The sequence below is a fragment of the Lepidochelys kempii genome, chromosome 8 (genome assembly GCF_965140285.1).
Source record: "Lepidochelys kempii isolate rLepKem1 chromosome 8, rLepKem1.hap1, whole genome shotgun sequence".
NCBI lineage: Eukaryota > Metazoa > Chordata > Testudines > Cheloniidae > Lepidochelys > Lepidochelys kempii.
In genome coordinates this window covers 107,897,588-107,909,751 of record NC_136387.1, presented here as the reverse complement: position 1 = coordinate 107,909,751, position 12,164 = coordinate 107,897,588, and the positions used below count along the sequence as shown (strand labels likewise).

The following is a 12,164-nucleotide window of genomic DNA, read 5'->3' as shown; positions in this document are numbered from 1 at the left end:
CACCACATTCCCCCTGGCATAATATGGCTTCATCATATTCACATGGTACACCCGGCGGTGGTGCGCCCGGTTCGACAGCTCCACCACATAGTTTACCTCATTGAGCTGCTTGACGACCTTGAAAGGGCCCTCCCAGGCGGCCTGTAGTTTGTTCTTTCTCACGGGGATGAGAACCATCACCTGATCCCCGGTGGCGTAGGCACGGGCCCGTGCCGTGCGGTCATACCAGACCTTCTGCTTCCTCTGGGCTCTGGCCAGATTCTCCCTGGCCAGGCCCATGAGTTCAGCCCGTCTCTCTCGGAAGATCAGGACATACTCCACCACTGACTCTCCATCGGGAGTGGCCTTCCCCTCCCACTCGTCTCTCATCAGGTCCAGGGGGCCCCTCACCCTCCTGCCATATAACAGTTCGAAAGGCGAAAATCCGGTAGACTCCTGGGGCACTTCCCTGTACGCGAACAGCAGGTGCGGTAAGTACTTGTCCCAATCCTGCGGGTGCTGGTTCATAAAGGTTTTCAGCATCATCTTTAGCGTCCCGTTAAACCTCTCCACCAGCCCGTTGGACTGGGGGTGATAAGCTGAGGCCCAGTCGTGCCGGACCCCACATTTCTCCCACAAGGACCGGAGCAGGGCCGACATGAAGTTGGAGCCTTGGTCTGTCAAGACTTCCTTGGGGAACCCCACTCGGCTGAAAATGGTCAGGAGCGCATCGGCCACGGTGTCTGCTTCAATGGAAGCTAAGGGCACTGCCTCGGGGTAGTGGGTGGCGAAATCTACCACCACCAGAATGTATTTCTTCCCCGACCGGGTCGTCCTGCTGAGAGGCCCCACGATGTCCATGGCCACCTTCTGGAAAGGCTCCTCTATGATGGGCAAAGGTCTCAAAGCCGCTTTCCCCTTGTCCCAGGCCTTCCCCACCCTCTGACAGGGGTCACAGGATCGGCAATACTGCCGGACCGTGGTAAAGACCCCGGGCCAGTAAAAGTTCTGTAGCAACCTCTGCCGGGTGCTCTGGATTCCCTGGTGCCCTGCGAGGGGGATGTCATGGGCCAGGTACAGGAGCTTGCGGCGATACTTCTGGGGGACCCCCAGCTGCCTCCTGATCCCACAGGACTCTACTTCCCTTGTGGGAGCCCATTCTCGGTACAGGAACCCCTTCTCCCACAGGAACCTCTCCTGGCAGCCTCTCCTCATGGTCCGTACCACCCTGAGGTCAGCCAGGTCCCTGAGCTTCTGCAAGGAGGGATCTTTCCTCAACTCGGCCTGGAACTCAGCAGCTGGGGCAGGGACGGGGCCCGGTTCCCTCTCGCTGGCCAGGTCTGAGGCCTCCGCCTCTCTAAGCCGTGCCCCTCGGCCCTCCCTCCCCACCAGGGTAGGGTCCTGCGCCTCCGGTGTGATACCCTCCCCGAGGTCAGGGCGCAGTGCCCCTCGCCGGCTCTGGCTACGCGTCACAACCAGGGCGGCCTGGGGCTTGCTTGGCCAGTCCTCTAGGTCTCCCCCCATCAAAACTTCAGTGGGCAAATGGTGGTGTACCCCCACATCCTTGGGGCCCTCCTTGGCCCCCCATTTCAGGTGTACCCTTGCCACGGGCACCTTAAATGGGGTCCCGCCCACCCCTGTCAGGGTCAGATAGGTGTTGGGCACCACCCGATCTGGGGCCACCACCTCGGGCCGGGCCAGCGTCACCTCCACGCCCGTATCCCAGTATCCATTGACCTTCCTCCCATCCACCTCCAGGGGAACAAGGCACTCTCTCCGGAGGGACAGCCCCGCGCCCACCCTGTAAACTGAGCACCCTGAGTCCAGAGCCTCCAGCCCTCCGGTGGAGCTGGCCTGGGGTACTCTTCCCTCCGGGGCAGGTGGTAAACTGGTAGGCCCCCTTTCCTGGGTCGCCTGCCCCTCGTCCAGCTGGGTCCCTACCCAGTTAACCCTGGGTAGGTTGGGTCTGCTCAGTCTGTCCCTGAGCCCGGGGCACTGGGACCGTACGTGGCCTCTCTGGCCACAGTGATAGCAGCTCAGGTCACGTTGGTCCCCTCGAGCAGGTCGGAGGGGCCCGACGCCAGGCGTTCCCCTTGGGAGGGGGTTCTCCCTATTTCCCCACTGGGAGGCCCCCTGGTGACTCTCTCTCTGCATCGGGGGGGGCCTGTTCTTTTGGGGCTCCTCCCGGCTACCCCCTGACCGACTGTTCACAAACTCGTCGGCCAGCTGCCCTGCGTGCTGGGGGTTCTCGAGCTTTTTGTCCACCAACCACAGCCTCAGGTCGGAAGGGCACTGATCATACAGCTGCTCCAGTACGATTAGGTCCAGCAGGTCCTCTTTAGCTCGGGCCCCAGCTGTCCACTTGCGGGCATACCCCTGCATCCGGTTGACCAGTTGTAGGCAGGTGACCTCAGGCGTTTTACGCTGACTCCGGAACCTTCTCCAGTACATCTCGGGGGTCAGCCCAAACTCACGGAGCAAGGCCTGTTTGAACAGTTCATAGTCCCCTGCCTCCGCCCCTGTCATTCGGCTGTACACCTCCACGGCTTTGGGGTCCAGTAAGGGGGTGAGAAACTGGAGCCTGTCTGCAGGGTCAACCCTGTGCAGCTCACAGGCATTCTCAAAGGCCGTCAGGAAGCTATCCATGTCCTCCCCCTCCTTCCGCTGGGCCAGGAAGCACTTATCAAAGCTCCTTGCCGTCTTGGGTCCCCCCGCACTCACCGCAGCCGGGGCCCCACCGCTCCTCAGCCTGGCCAGCTCCAGTTCATGCTGTCTTTGTTTCTCCTTCTCCTGACGCTCCCTCTCCTTCTCCTCCTGCTCATGTTGACGTTGTTTCTCCTTCTCCTCCTGCTCATGTTGACGTTGTTTCTCCTCATGTTGACGTTGTTTTTCATGATCCTCCAGCTCCCTCATTTTCATCTCCCTCTCCCATTCCAGCCGCCTCCGCTCCAGGGATGGGGAGCTCCGCCGGGAGGATCCCCTGCTGGGTGCCGGGGTCAGGGTGCCCTCGGTATTCGCTGGGCTTCCCCCAACCCCTCCCCCGGGCATAGGTAGGAAGGGTCTCGGGATGTCCTGGGCAGCAGTCTGACCCCTCCCAGCCCGGTCAGGCCCCAGGGCCCACGCTGCGTCCCCCGGGCAGCTTCCCTCGGGGACAGGGATCGGGTCATCCAAGCGATCCCTCTCCTCCAGCTGGGCAATCAGCTGTTCCTTGGTGGACCTCCCGATGCGCAGCCCCCTCTGCCTGCACAGCTCCACCAGGTCGCTCTTCAGGCGTTTAGCGTACATCTCCCTGCTGGCCACTCGCAGGCCGGGCAGCTTCCCACGGTTTCCAGGAAAAGCCCCTCGTGTGCCAGTCCTTCTTGAGGTCACCGACTCTTTGCCAGGGTCGAGCTGCAGACTCCTCCGCCCCTGGGACCGCTCGCTGCAATCCCCTGGGGGACCCTGTTACTGCAAAAGTCTTTCTCTCTGGTCACACATTCCCAGGGGTTAACCGCCCCCCGAAACCGTCTCTCTCTGAATCTTCAGCACGCCTGGTCCCCGTCAATTCCCCTTCGTTTTACTGCTCCCCAGTCACTTACTGCAGGAAGCGCCGTTCACGGGGTGCAGTAGATCCCACCGCTGCCACCAGTTGTCACGGAGTGGGGGGGAGTCCAGGCCCTGCACCCCTCTTCCTGGGATCCACTGAGACTCTCAGCCAGCCAGTAAAACAGAAGGTTTATTGGACAACAGGAACAGTCCCAAACAGAGCTTGTGGGTACAACCAGGACCCCTCAATCACGTCCTTCTGGGGGAGCAGGGAGCTTAGACCCCAGCCCTGGGGTTCCCTGTGTTCCTCCACCCAGCCCCAAACTGAAACTAAACCCACCCAGCAGGTTCCCTGCTGCAGCCTCTGTTCACATTCCTGGGCAGAGGTGTCACCTCCCCCTCCCCCTCCCCCTCCTGGCTCAGGTGACAGGCTCTCAGGTCTCCCATCCCCAGGGCACATTCCCAGGTCAACACTCCCCCCTCCCTGCTGAGTCACATCGTCACAACAACCTCCTCAGGCAAGGAGTTCCACAGGTTGACTGTGCGCTGAGTGCAGAAGAACTTCCTTTGATTTGTTTTAAACCTGCTGCCAATTGATTTCATTTGATGGCCCCTAGTTCTTATGGGAACAAGTAAATAACTTTTCCTTATTCACTTTCTCCACACCAGTCATGATTTTATAGACCTCTACCTATCCCCCCTTAGTCTCCTCTTTTCCAAGCTGAAAAGTCCTAGCCTCTTTAATCTCTCCTCATATGGGACCCATTCCAAACCCCTAATCATTTTAGTTGCTCTTCTCTGAACCTTTTCTAATGCCAGTATATCTTTTTTGAGATGAGAGGACCACATCTGTACGCAGTATTCAAGATGTGGGTGTACCATGGATTTATATAAGGGCAATAAGATATTCTCCGTCTTATTCTCTATTCCCGTTTTTAATGATTCCTAACATCCCGTTTGCTTTTTTGACTGCTGCTGCACACTGCGTGGACGTCTTCAGAGAACTATCCATGATGACTCCAAGATCTTTCTCCTGATCAGTTGTAGCTAAATTAGCCCCCATCATATTGCATGTATAGTTGGGGTTATTTTTTCCAATGTGCATTACTTTACATTTATCCACATTAAATTTCATTTGCCATTTTGTTGCCTAATCACTTAGTTTTGTGAGATCTTTTTGAAGTTCTTCACAGTCTGCTTTGGTCTTAACTATCTTGAGCAGTTTAGTGTTGTCTGCAAACTTTGCCACCTCACTATTTACCCCTTTTCTCCAGATCATTTATGAATAAGTTGAATAGGATTGGTCCTAGGACTGACCCTTGGGGAACACCACTAGTTACCCCTCTCCATTCTGAAAATTTACCATTTATTCCTACGCTTTGTTCCCTGTTTTTTAACCAGTTCTCAATCCATGAAAGGATCTTCCCTCTTATCCCATGACAACTTAATTTATGTAAGAGCCTTTGGTGAGGGACCTTGTCAAAGGCTTTCTGGAAATCTAAGTACACTATGTCCACTGGATCCCCCTTTTCCATGTTTGTTGACCCCTTCAAAGAACTCTAATAGGTTAGTAAGACATGATCTCCCATTACAGAAACCATGTTGACTTTTGCCCAACAATTTAGGTTCTTCTATGTGTCTGACAATTTTATTCTTTACTATTGTTTCAACTGATTTGCCCGGTACTGACGTTAGACTTACCGGCCTGTAATTTCCAGGATCACCTCTAGAGCCCTTCTTAAATATTGGTGTTACATTCGCTATCTTCCAGTCATTGGGTACCAGAAGCTGATTTAAAGCACAGGTTACAAACCATAGTTAATAGTTCCGCAATTTCTCATTTGAGTTCTTTCACATCCATAGAGGAGTGTAGGAATAACCGTTGTCTTATAGACCCGGGTCCTGTCACGGGCCGTGAAAATGCTTCGGAGCAATTTCCCAAAGGAAGCTCTTGCACACTGGGTCCTGTGCTGGATCTCACTGTCGGTGTTTTGTGAGAGTTGGCTACCGAGGTAGCAGAAGTGCTCGGCTCTCTCCGAAGTCTGACCCTCGATGGTGATTTGTGGTGGCAGCACAGATACTAAAATTGGAACCTGCAGAGAAGATTAGCACGGCCCCTGCACAAGGATGACACGCAAATGCGTGAGGCCTTCCATATTTTTGATGTTTGTGCCATCCTCGTGCACGCTGAAAATGGCCTTGAGTCCACACTGGATTCTTTTGCACAGGTTTTTACAGAAGCCTAGGACTCTCACTCAATACTGACACACCTAATGTGCTCCATCAGCCTGCTTCAGTCCTGGCTCTGCAGCTCTATTGTCTTGTGGGTTGGAACATTTGTGTTTTTACGTCTCGTGGTAATAAAACCAATGACAGCTTCGCCCTCGGCTGTGCATGCCGGGGTCCCCAACCCACTATTGGACTTCAATCGCTTGTGCCTCCTTCTGGACCTAGCATCTTGGCCAGCTCTCAGGAACTGTAATCAGTGACTCACTGGAAATCAGTGTAATCAGTACTCACTGAGCGCATCAGATACTTGCTGGCAGGTAGAGGGAGAGCACCCGGCTCAGGGGCCGGAGGGGTGCCAGCTTTGGGGCTGCTCCTGAAAGGGGCCGTTTGTGTTGCTCAGGCTGGACATGGCAGGCCCCGCTCAGCGGCAACCCGTTACCACTGGTGTTTAGGGCTGGGTGACGGCAGCACCCCGCTGGGCTGGGGAGGAGGCGAAGGGGAACAAGTGCAGGAGCGTTTCTGTACAAGTCACGAAGCCTTGCTGGGGGCAGCAGGGGGCCAGAGGGACCTCGCCGTGGCTGAGGAGGAAACTTCTTGGTGAGCTCTGGCAGGTTGCCCCAAGCCTGGGTGGGGTGCTGCTTGGGAGAAGGGACAAGGCCTGGCCTTCCTCCTGCCCCACTCCGTGAATGATGCGACCCACAGGTGGGCTGCTGCCCCGTTGCCCTGCTTTGTTCTGGGTGCCTGGGAAAGAGTAGGATGACAGACGTCCTGTTTTTAAAGGGACAGTCCCGTATTTAAGCCCTCCTGAAGGTGTCCCGATTTTTTCTTAAAAATGGGCAAATTGTCCCGTATTTTCTGTCTCCCTCCCATCAGTACTGGCGGGTCCTGCTGCTGGCCAGATCGCTGCTCACCAGCTGCCTGCCCACCAGTGGTGAGTGGGGGGTCCAGTGGCCGCTGATGGGGGTGGGTGTGCAAGGCTGGTGGCAGGGCAAAGATGCAGTGCATGGGGCTGGCCGCTCCCCCTGCCGGTCCGTCAGCGCAGCCCCCGCATTCGGCAGAGGGAATATGGTCACCCTTGGAAAGAGGCTAAAAGTGTCTGGCAAATTTAGTCCTGGATGATGGTGAGGCTGGATTGCCGGCACCATGCCGCACGGGGCCCACTACTGCCCGACCAGTGAGAGCGGGGTGCCTGAGACGGGCTGAGCGTCCCAAGGGGGCGGCTCTGCGCCCCAGGTGCTGCTGCTCTAAGTCAGATGGAATGAAGGGGCCCAGCGTCAAAGGGATTAATGGGACCCTGACACGGTCCAATGCTACACAAGAGTCAGGGTTTGGTGTCCAGAGACCTCCGCCTGCTCTGGCCCAAGGCAGAGACCCGAAGAAATGCACCCTCGAGTTTGGAGATTTACAGGTAGGGCATGCAAGGGAAAAGAGCTAACCCAAGTGACAGGGCACGTAATGGAAACGGAATGATTATAAAACAACGGAACCAAACCCCTGGGAGGAGCCCAGTCAGTCTGGTTTTGTGGGCCACCTTTCCTGGTGGGCTGGAAGTGTTAGTTTGGTTGCTCCGCTCTGAGCTGCGGAGGATGGACACTTGCACTGCTGTTGACAGAAGAGACCCGCATAAAGGAGGGGAAATGCGGCTTGTGTTGTTCTCAGGATTGCAGGCAGCAGGTCAGGCACAGATGGATGCTCTGGGTTGGCTGGCTCGTTGCGACAACAGTTGCCCCAGGTGCCAGTTCATGTCACGGGTTGGGGTCTGGGGCAGCGTCTGGCTGATCGCATCCCTCTCCTGCATGCTCTCAGGCGGGACACAGCTGGAAGGGCTGGCATGGCTCATTGCGCTGCGGCCGTGTGGCACAGCTGCCCTCAGGCGCCAAGGGAAAGTGGAGAGCGACAGAGACAGGACAGTAGGGACAAGGGGGGGCAGAAAGGGACACACCAGGGCAGGGGAGCCGGAGCCCCCGTGTTTGCTGGTGCGGCAGGACGGGTCAGGTGGCCCAGCTGCTGTGCTGAGGTCTGGACTGCTCTGAGGCCGTGACGTTCGGTAGGGCTCCTGGGCAAAGGCCGAAATCCCTGGAGTGGTGCAGAGGCCTGATGGCCTCATGAGTTAGACTAACTCGTCTGGCTGACTCGTCGCTTGTGCCCTTTGCCAGGCACTGATAGCGGGTGGCACCATCTTACACCCTTCCCCAGCTTTCCCCCAGTGAGGTGCACACCGCGGTGTAAGGATAAGGCCTTCGGCTGCAGCCAGATTAAAAGAGCAGCCACGCAGCAGCCATTAGCTGAGAAGCAGGAAGTCACATCCTCACGTTCCATCTACATTACATTAAAACAATGTCAGATCCGGCTGGTAAGAAGGAGACCCCGTCCTAATGGCCCCACTATCACCAGATAAAGAAACAGATCTTAAGATGGTTAAAGAAAACTTAGTTTGATACCATCCTGTCCGTCAAGAAATCAGTTCTCAACTGAAAACTTAGTTTGATACCATCCTGTCTGTCAGAAATCAGTTGTGCTTGTGAAATCCTCCTTTCTTTATTGTTCTGTCGTTATGGTCCCCACTTCTCTAGTGTTTATCTGTATGGTCTCTGTCTGGTTCTTTAATTGTTTCTATCTGTTACTTAATACATTTTGCAAGATGTAAATTAATTAAAGTGTTGGGGTAGGATTGGTTAGAGAATTTTGTTACAATGTTAGGATTGGTTCGTAAAATTTGAGTATAATGATTGGTTAAGGTATAGCTAAAAAGGACTCCAATTTTCCTATATAAACTGGGGTCCAAAAGGAAGTTCTTTGGGAACCAACTCCAGGACACAGCCCCAAAGGTCAGAGCTGTCAGACCTCAACACTCTGCCAGTGACACTGTGCAGAAACTGGAGTCCTCAGGTGGACTGATCCTGACTGGCCATCAAGAAAAGTTCATCTGTCTTATTGGGCGTGGTGAGCACTGTGTGTGCAGTCTGAAGGGAGCTGTAGCTCATGAAAGCTCATGCTCAAATAAATGGGTTAGTCTCTCAGGTGCCACAAGTCCTCCTTTTCTTTTTGCGAATACAGACTAACACGGCTGCTACTCTGAAACCTGTCTGTTTTTGGTGATTGTTAATAAATAGGGGTTATGTCGGATATTACTGTGTAAGGCTCTTTCACTGGTGAAAGGTCCTGTGAACCTGCAGAGGTAGTATACACCCGGAGCCCTACGTATTGGGTACGGGTGGCCCTGAGCCCTACAGATTGGGTAAGGGTAGGTGCTTTTCGCCTGGAGCCCTATGGACTGGGAAAAGGTGGGGTGCCCTCATGTGCACAGGTAACAGCGGGTAGGCCTGCCAGCCCCCAGCTGTGTCAAGAGGGGCCGGCAGGTCCCAACCAGAGCCCGGAAGGCTCAGCAGCAGGGAATCATCGGGGCATGCGCTGTGGGATGCACCACTGGAGCCACCAGAGGGCACTCTCGCCCCACACCACGCACCCCATGCCTGGAGCCCAGTGACTGGCACAGCCCCATGCCCAGGGCCTTCCTGCAGGAGGGGGGCGAGGGGCAGCGGTGTTCCAGCCTGCTCTCCAGAGAAGCAAAACCCAACTCCCTGCTGCAAACCCAGAGGCAGGAGGCAGGGCCCATGTGGCCAGCAGTGATTACACACCCCAACCCCACGTGAGCATCTCGGCCACCTGCCAATGTCAGTCCCCCCGCTGCCCCTCCCCCCAGACACCCCATCAACCCCGATGCCCGCTCCCTGACCCTCTACTGCTACGCACCCCCAGAACCCCATCGTCCCAGCTGCTCCGTCCCCCACAGACACCCCTGCCCCTTCCCTCCACTGACTCTCCATCACCCCTGCCCCCATGAGGCCCTGGCCCGAGCCCCTCACACAAGGCCTTCCCTGTGCTTAGGGTTGCCAGGCGTCCGGTTTTCGACTGGAACGCCCAGTCAAAAAGGGACCCTGGCAGCTCCGGTCAGCACCCCTGACAGGGCCATTAAAAGTCCAGTTGTTGCAGGGCTGGCAGGCTCCCTGCCCAGCTCCGCATGGCTCCCGGAAGCGGCTGGCACGTCTCTCTGGCTCCTAGGCATAGGGGGTTCTATGCAGTCTTCCCGCCCCCAGCACCCGTTCCGCAGCTCCCATTGGCCAGGAATGGCAGCCAATGGGACCTGTAGGGGAGGCGCCTGTTGGCGCGGGCAGCGCACAGAGCCCCCTGGCCGCCCCTGTGCCTAGGAGCCAGAGAGACGTGCTGGTTGCTTCCGGGAGCTGCCTGAGGTCGGCACCATCCGGAGCGCACACCCCTCCCCATGCCCCAACCCCCTGCCCTAGACCTGAGCCATCTCCCGCACCCCCGAACCCCTCATTTCTGGTCCCACCCTGGAGCCCTCACCCCAACTTCCTGTCCCAGCCCAGAGCCCCCTCCTGCACATCAAACCCCTCATCCCCAGCCCCACCCCAGAGTCAGCACCCCCAGCCGGAGCCCTCCCCCCACAACACATCCCAGCCCACTGCCTCAGCCCGGTGAAAATGAGCGAGTGAGTGAGGGTGGGGGAGAGCAAGCGACAGAGGGAGGGGGAGATGGGATGAGGGGGCGGGGCCTCGTAGAAGGGGCGGGGCAGGACAGGGCCTCAGGCAGGGGGCAGGGCAAGAGTGTTTGGTTTTCTGCAATCAGAAAGTTGGCAACCCTACAGCCGTGCCCCTGGCTGCAAGGCACTAGGGCCTTACCGCAGCCTCCTGCCTGCAGGCTCCAGGGGCTTTCATAATTAATGATGCCTCGAATTAATTAATCCCTGACTCAATCAGTGCCCCATTAATGGGGCATGCTGGAGTGGGGTGCAGCGTGGTGGGCTGCCAGCTCGCGGTGGGGCACCGTCCTGCCACCCCGACATGGCCGTGGCCTGGCCCTGCCTGACGCCAGGGCCCCAACGCTGCTGCAGCCTGTGCCCCGTGGCGGGGGGTGGGGGCTGCTCTGCTCGCACACGGGTGGGGGCCTCGCCTCCTCTTGGCCGGTGGGCCCTGGGCACGCCTGGCCCAGCCACGGGGGTTCCGGTGTCTCGTCGGCTCCTCCAGTCCCGGTGCAGCAGGCTCTGGGGCTGGGCTGCGAACGCCTTGCAGCTCCCCCTGTACAGGACGGGGCCCTGCGAACCGGTGCCTCGGCTAGGGGGAGCAGCTCTGGGCCCCGTCTCTGGTAACCACCCCCCCACACACACACACGGGCAGAGGCTGAACTGTGCCATCCGGGCCCCTGCTCGCTGGGCAGTCACATTTGGCTGGGGGCAGTTCATGGCAGCAGCCTGGTAACGAGCAAGGCCTAGCCAGGGCTCTTCCTGGCACCTTCGCCGGGTGAGCAGATACCATGTGTGAAAAATCGGAACGGGGCAGGGGGTAATAGGCACCTATATAAGAAAAAGCCCCAAATATCAGGACTGTCCCTATAAAATCAGGAAATCTGGTCACCCTGTACCTTAGCCTCCGGCACATGCTGCCCCAGAGATCAGGGGTAGCTGGGAAATTTAAAAATCAGAGTTTGAATAACGACAGCAGCTCCTCGCGCGCTCTCTGAAGAGGGGTTTGTGTGTGTGTGTGTGTGTGTTGTGTGCACGTCTGTGTGTGTGTGTGTGGACACGCACACCTCCCCAGCCCGCTCACTGCGTCTGCTCCTCAGCCCCACACTGTGGCAGGGAGCGGAGAGTCTCCCTTGGCTCCAGCGGCCGGGGCAGGAGGCTCCGGGTTCTAGCCTGACGGCAGGCTTGGTGCAGCTCACTGATACCCACCCTGTCCCTGGCCGCGGCTGTTCTGGTGGCTGAATGGTGCAGGACTGACGAGACGGCGCCAGGAATCGCTGGGTGGGAGCCATGGCCGCAGGTCAGGCTGGGTGGGTGTGGAGTCCAGGCTCCTTTCAGCTTTGCAGCATCGCTGGCTCTGTGGGGCAGGGGGCGGCTGCTGCCATGCTGGTGGGGGGAAGTGCCCACCCACACCGCTCTATAAATACCCTGCACATGTCGCCTTCGCTTGCTATTTGTGCAGCCTGGGAACAGCCCAGCAGCCCCTGTGACCCCCGGGGGTGCTGAACTGACACTGGCTGCTGCTGGGGAGAGGCCTGACCCCATTCCCCTGCTGCCAGGACAGGCACCGCTGCCCCTGCTCCCTCGAACTGTGCCCAGAGCCTCCCCCAGGCCTAGGGGCGGAGACCCTGTAGCTCCCCACTGCTGGCGAAACCCAGGACATCAGAGGGCTTGGGCCCGCCCCACACTGGGCCTGGCACTCGGGGTTGCGGGGCAGCCTGTGGCCAGGCAGAACAAATGATCCCAGCAAGATGCAGAGGGAGTAAAAGCGGAGCTGTTTCCTTATCTGCAGCATCAGGGCTTTGCTGTCATTACCAGAGCAATTATCGTCTCATTGAGAGTCTTTAGCTGCCCTGAGCCGCCTCTCCCATGGATTTGCTCTGCAGGCTGG

The 12,164-nt window shown here is 57.6% G+C and overlaps 1 non-coding gene across 1 annotated transcript; it reads left to right on the top strand.

Annotated features, from left to right (window-relative positions):
• Positions 1-5,559: 5,559 nt before the first annotated feature.
• Positions 5,560-5,666, top strand: LOC140916675 (U6 spliceosomal RNA). Its single transcript, XR_012160592.1, has one exon. It is a non-coding gene; the product is annotated as a U6 spliceosomal RNA (small nuclear RNA).
• Positions 5,667-12,164: the final 6,498 nt, after the last annotated feature.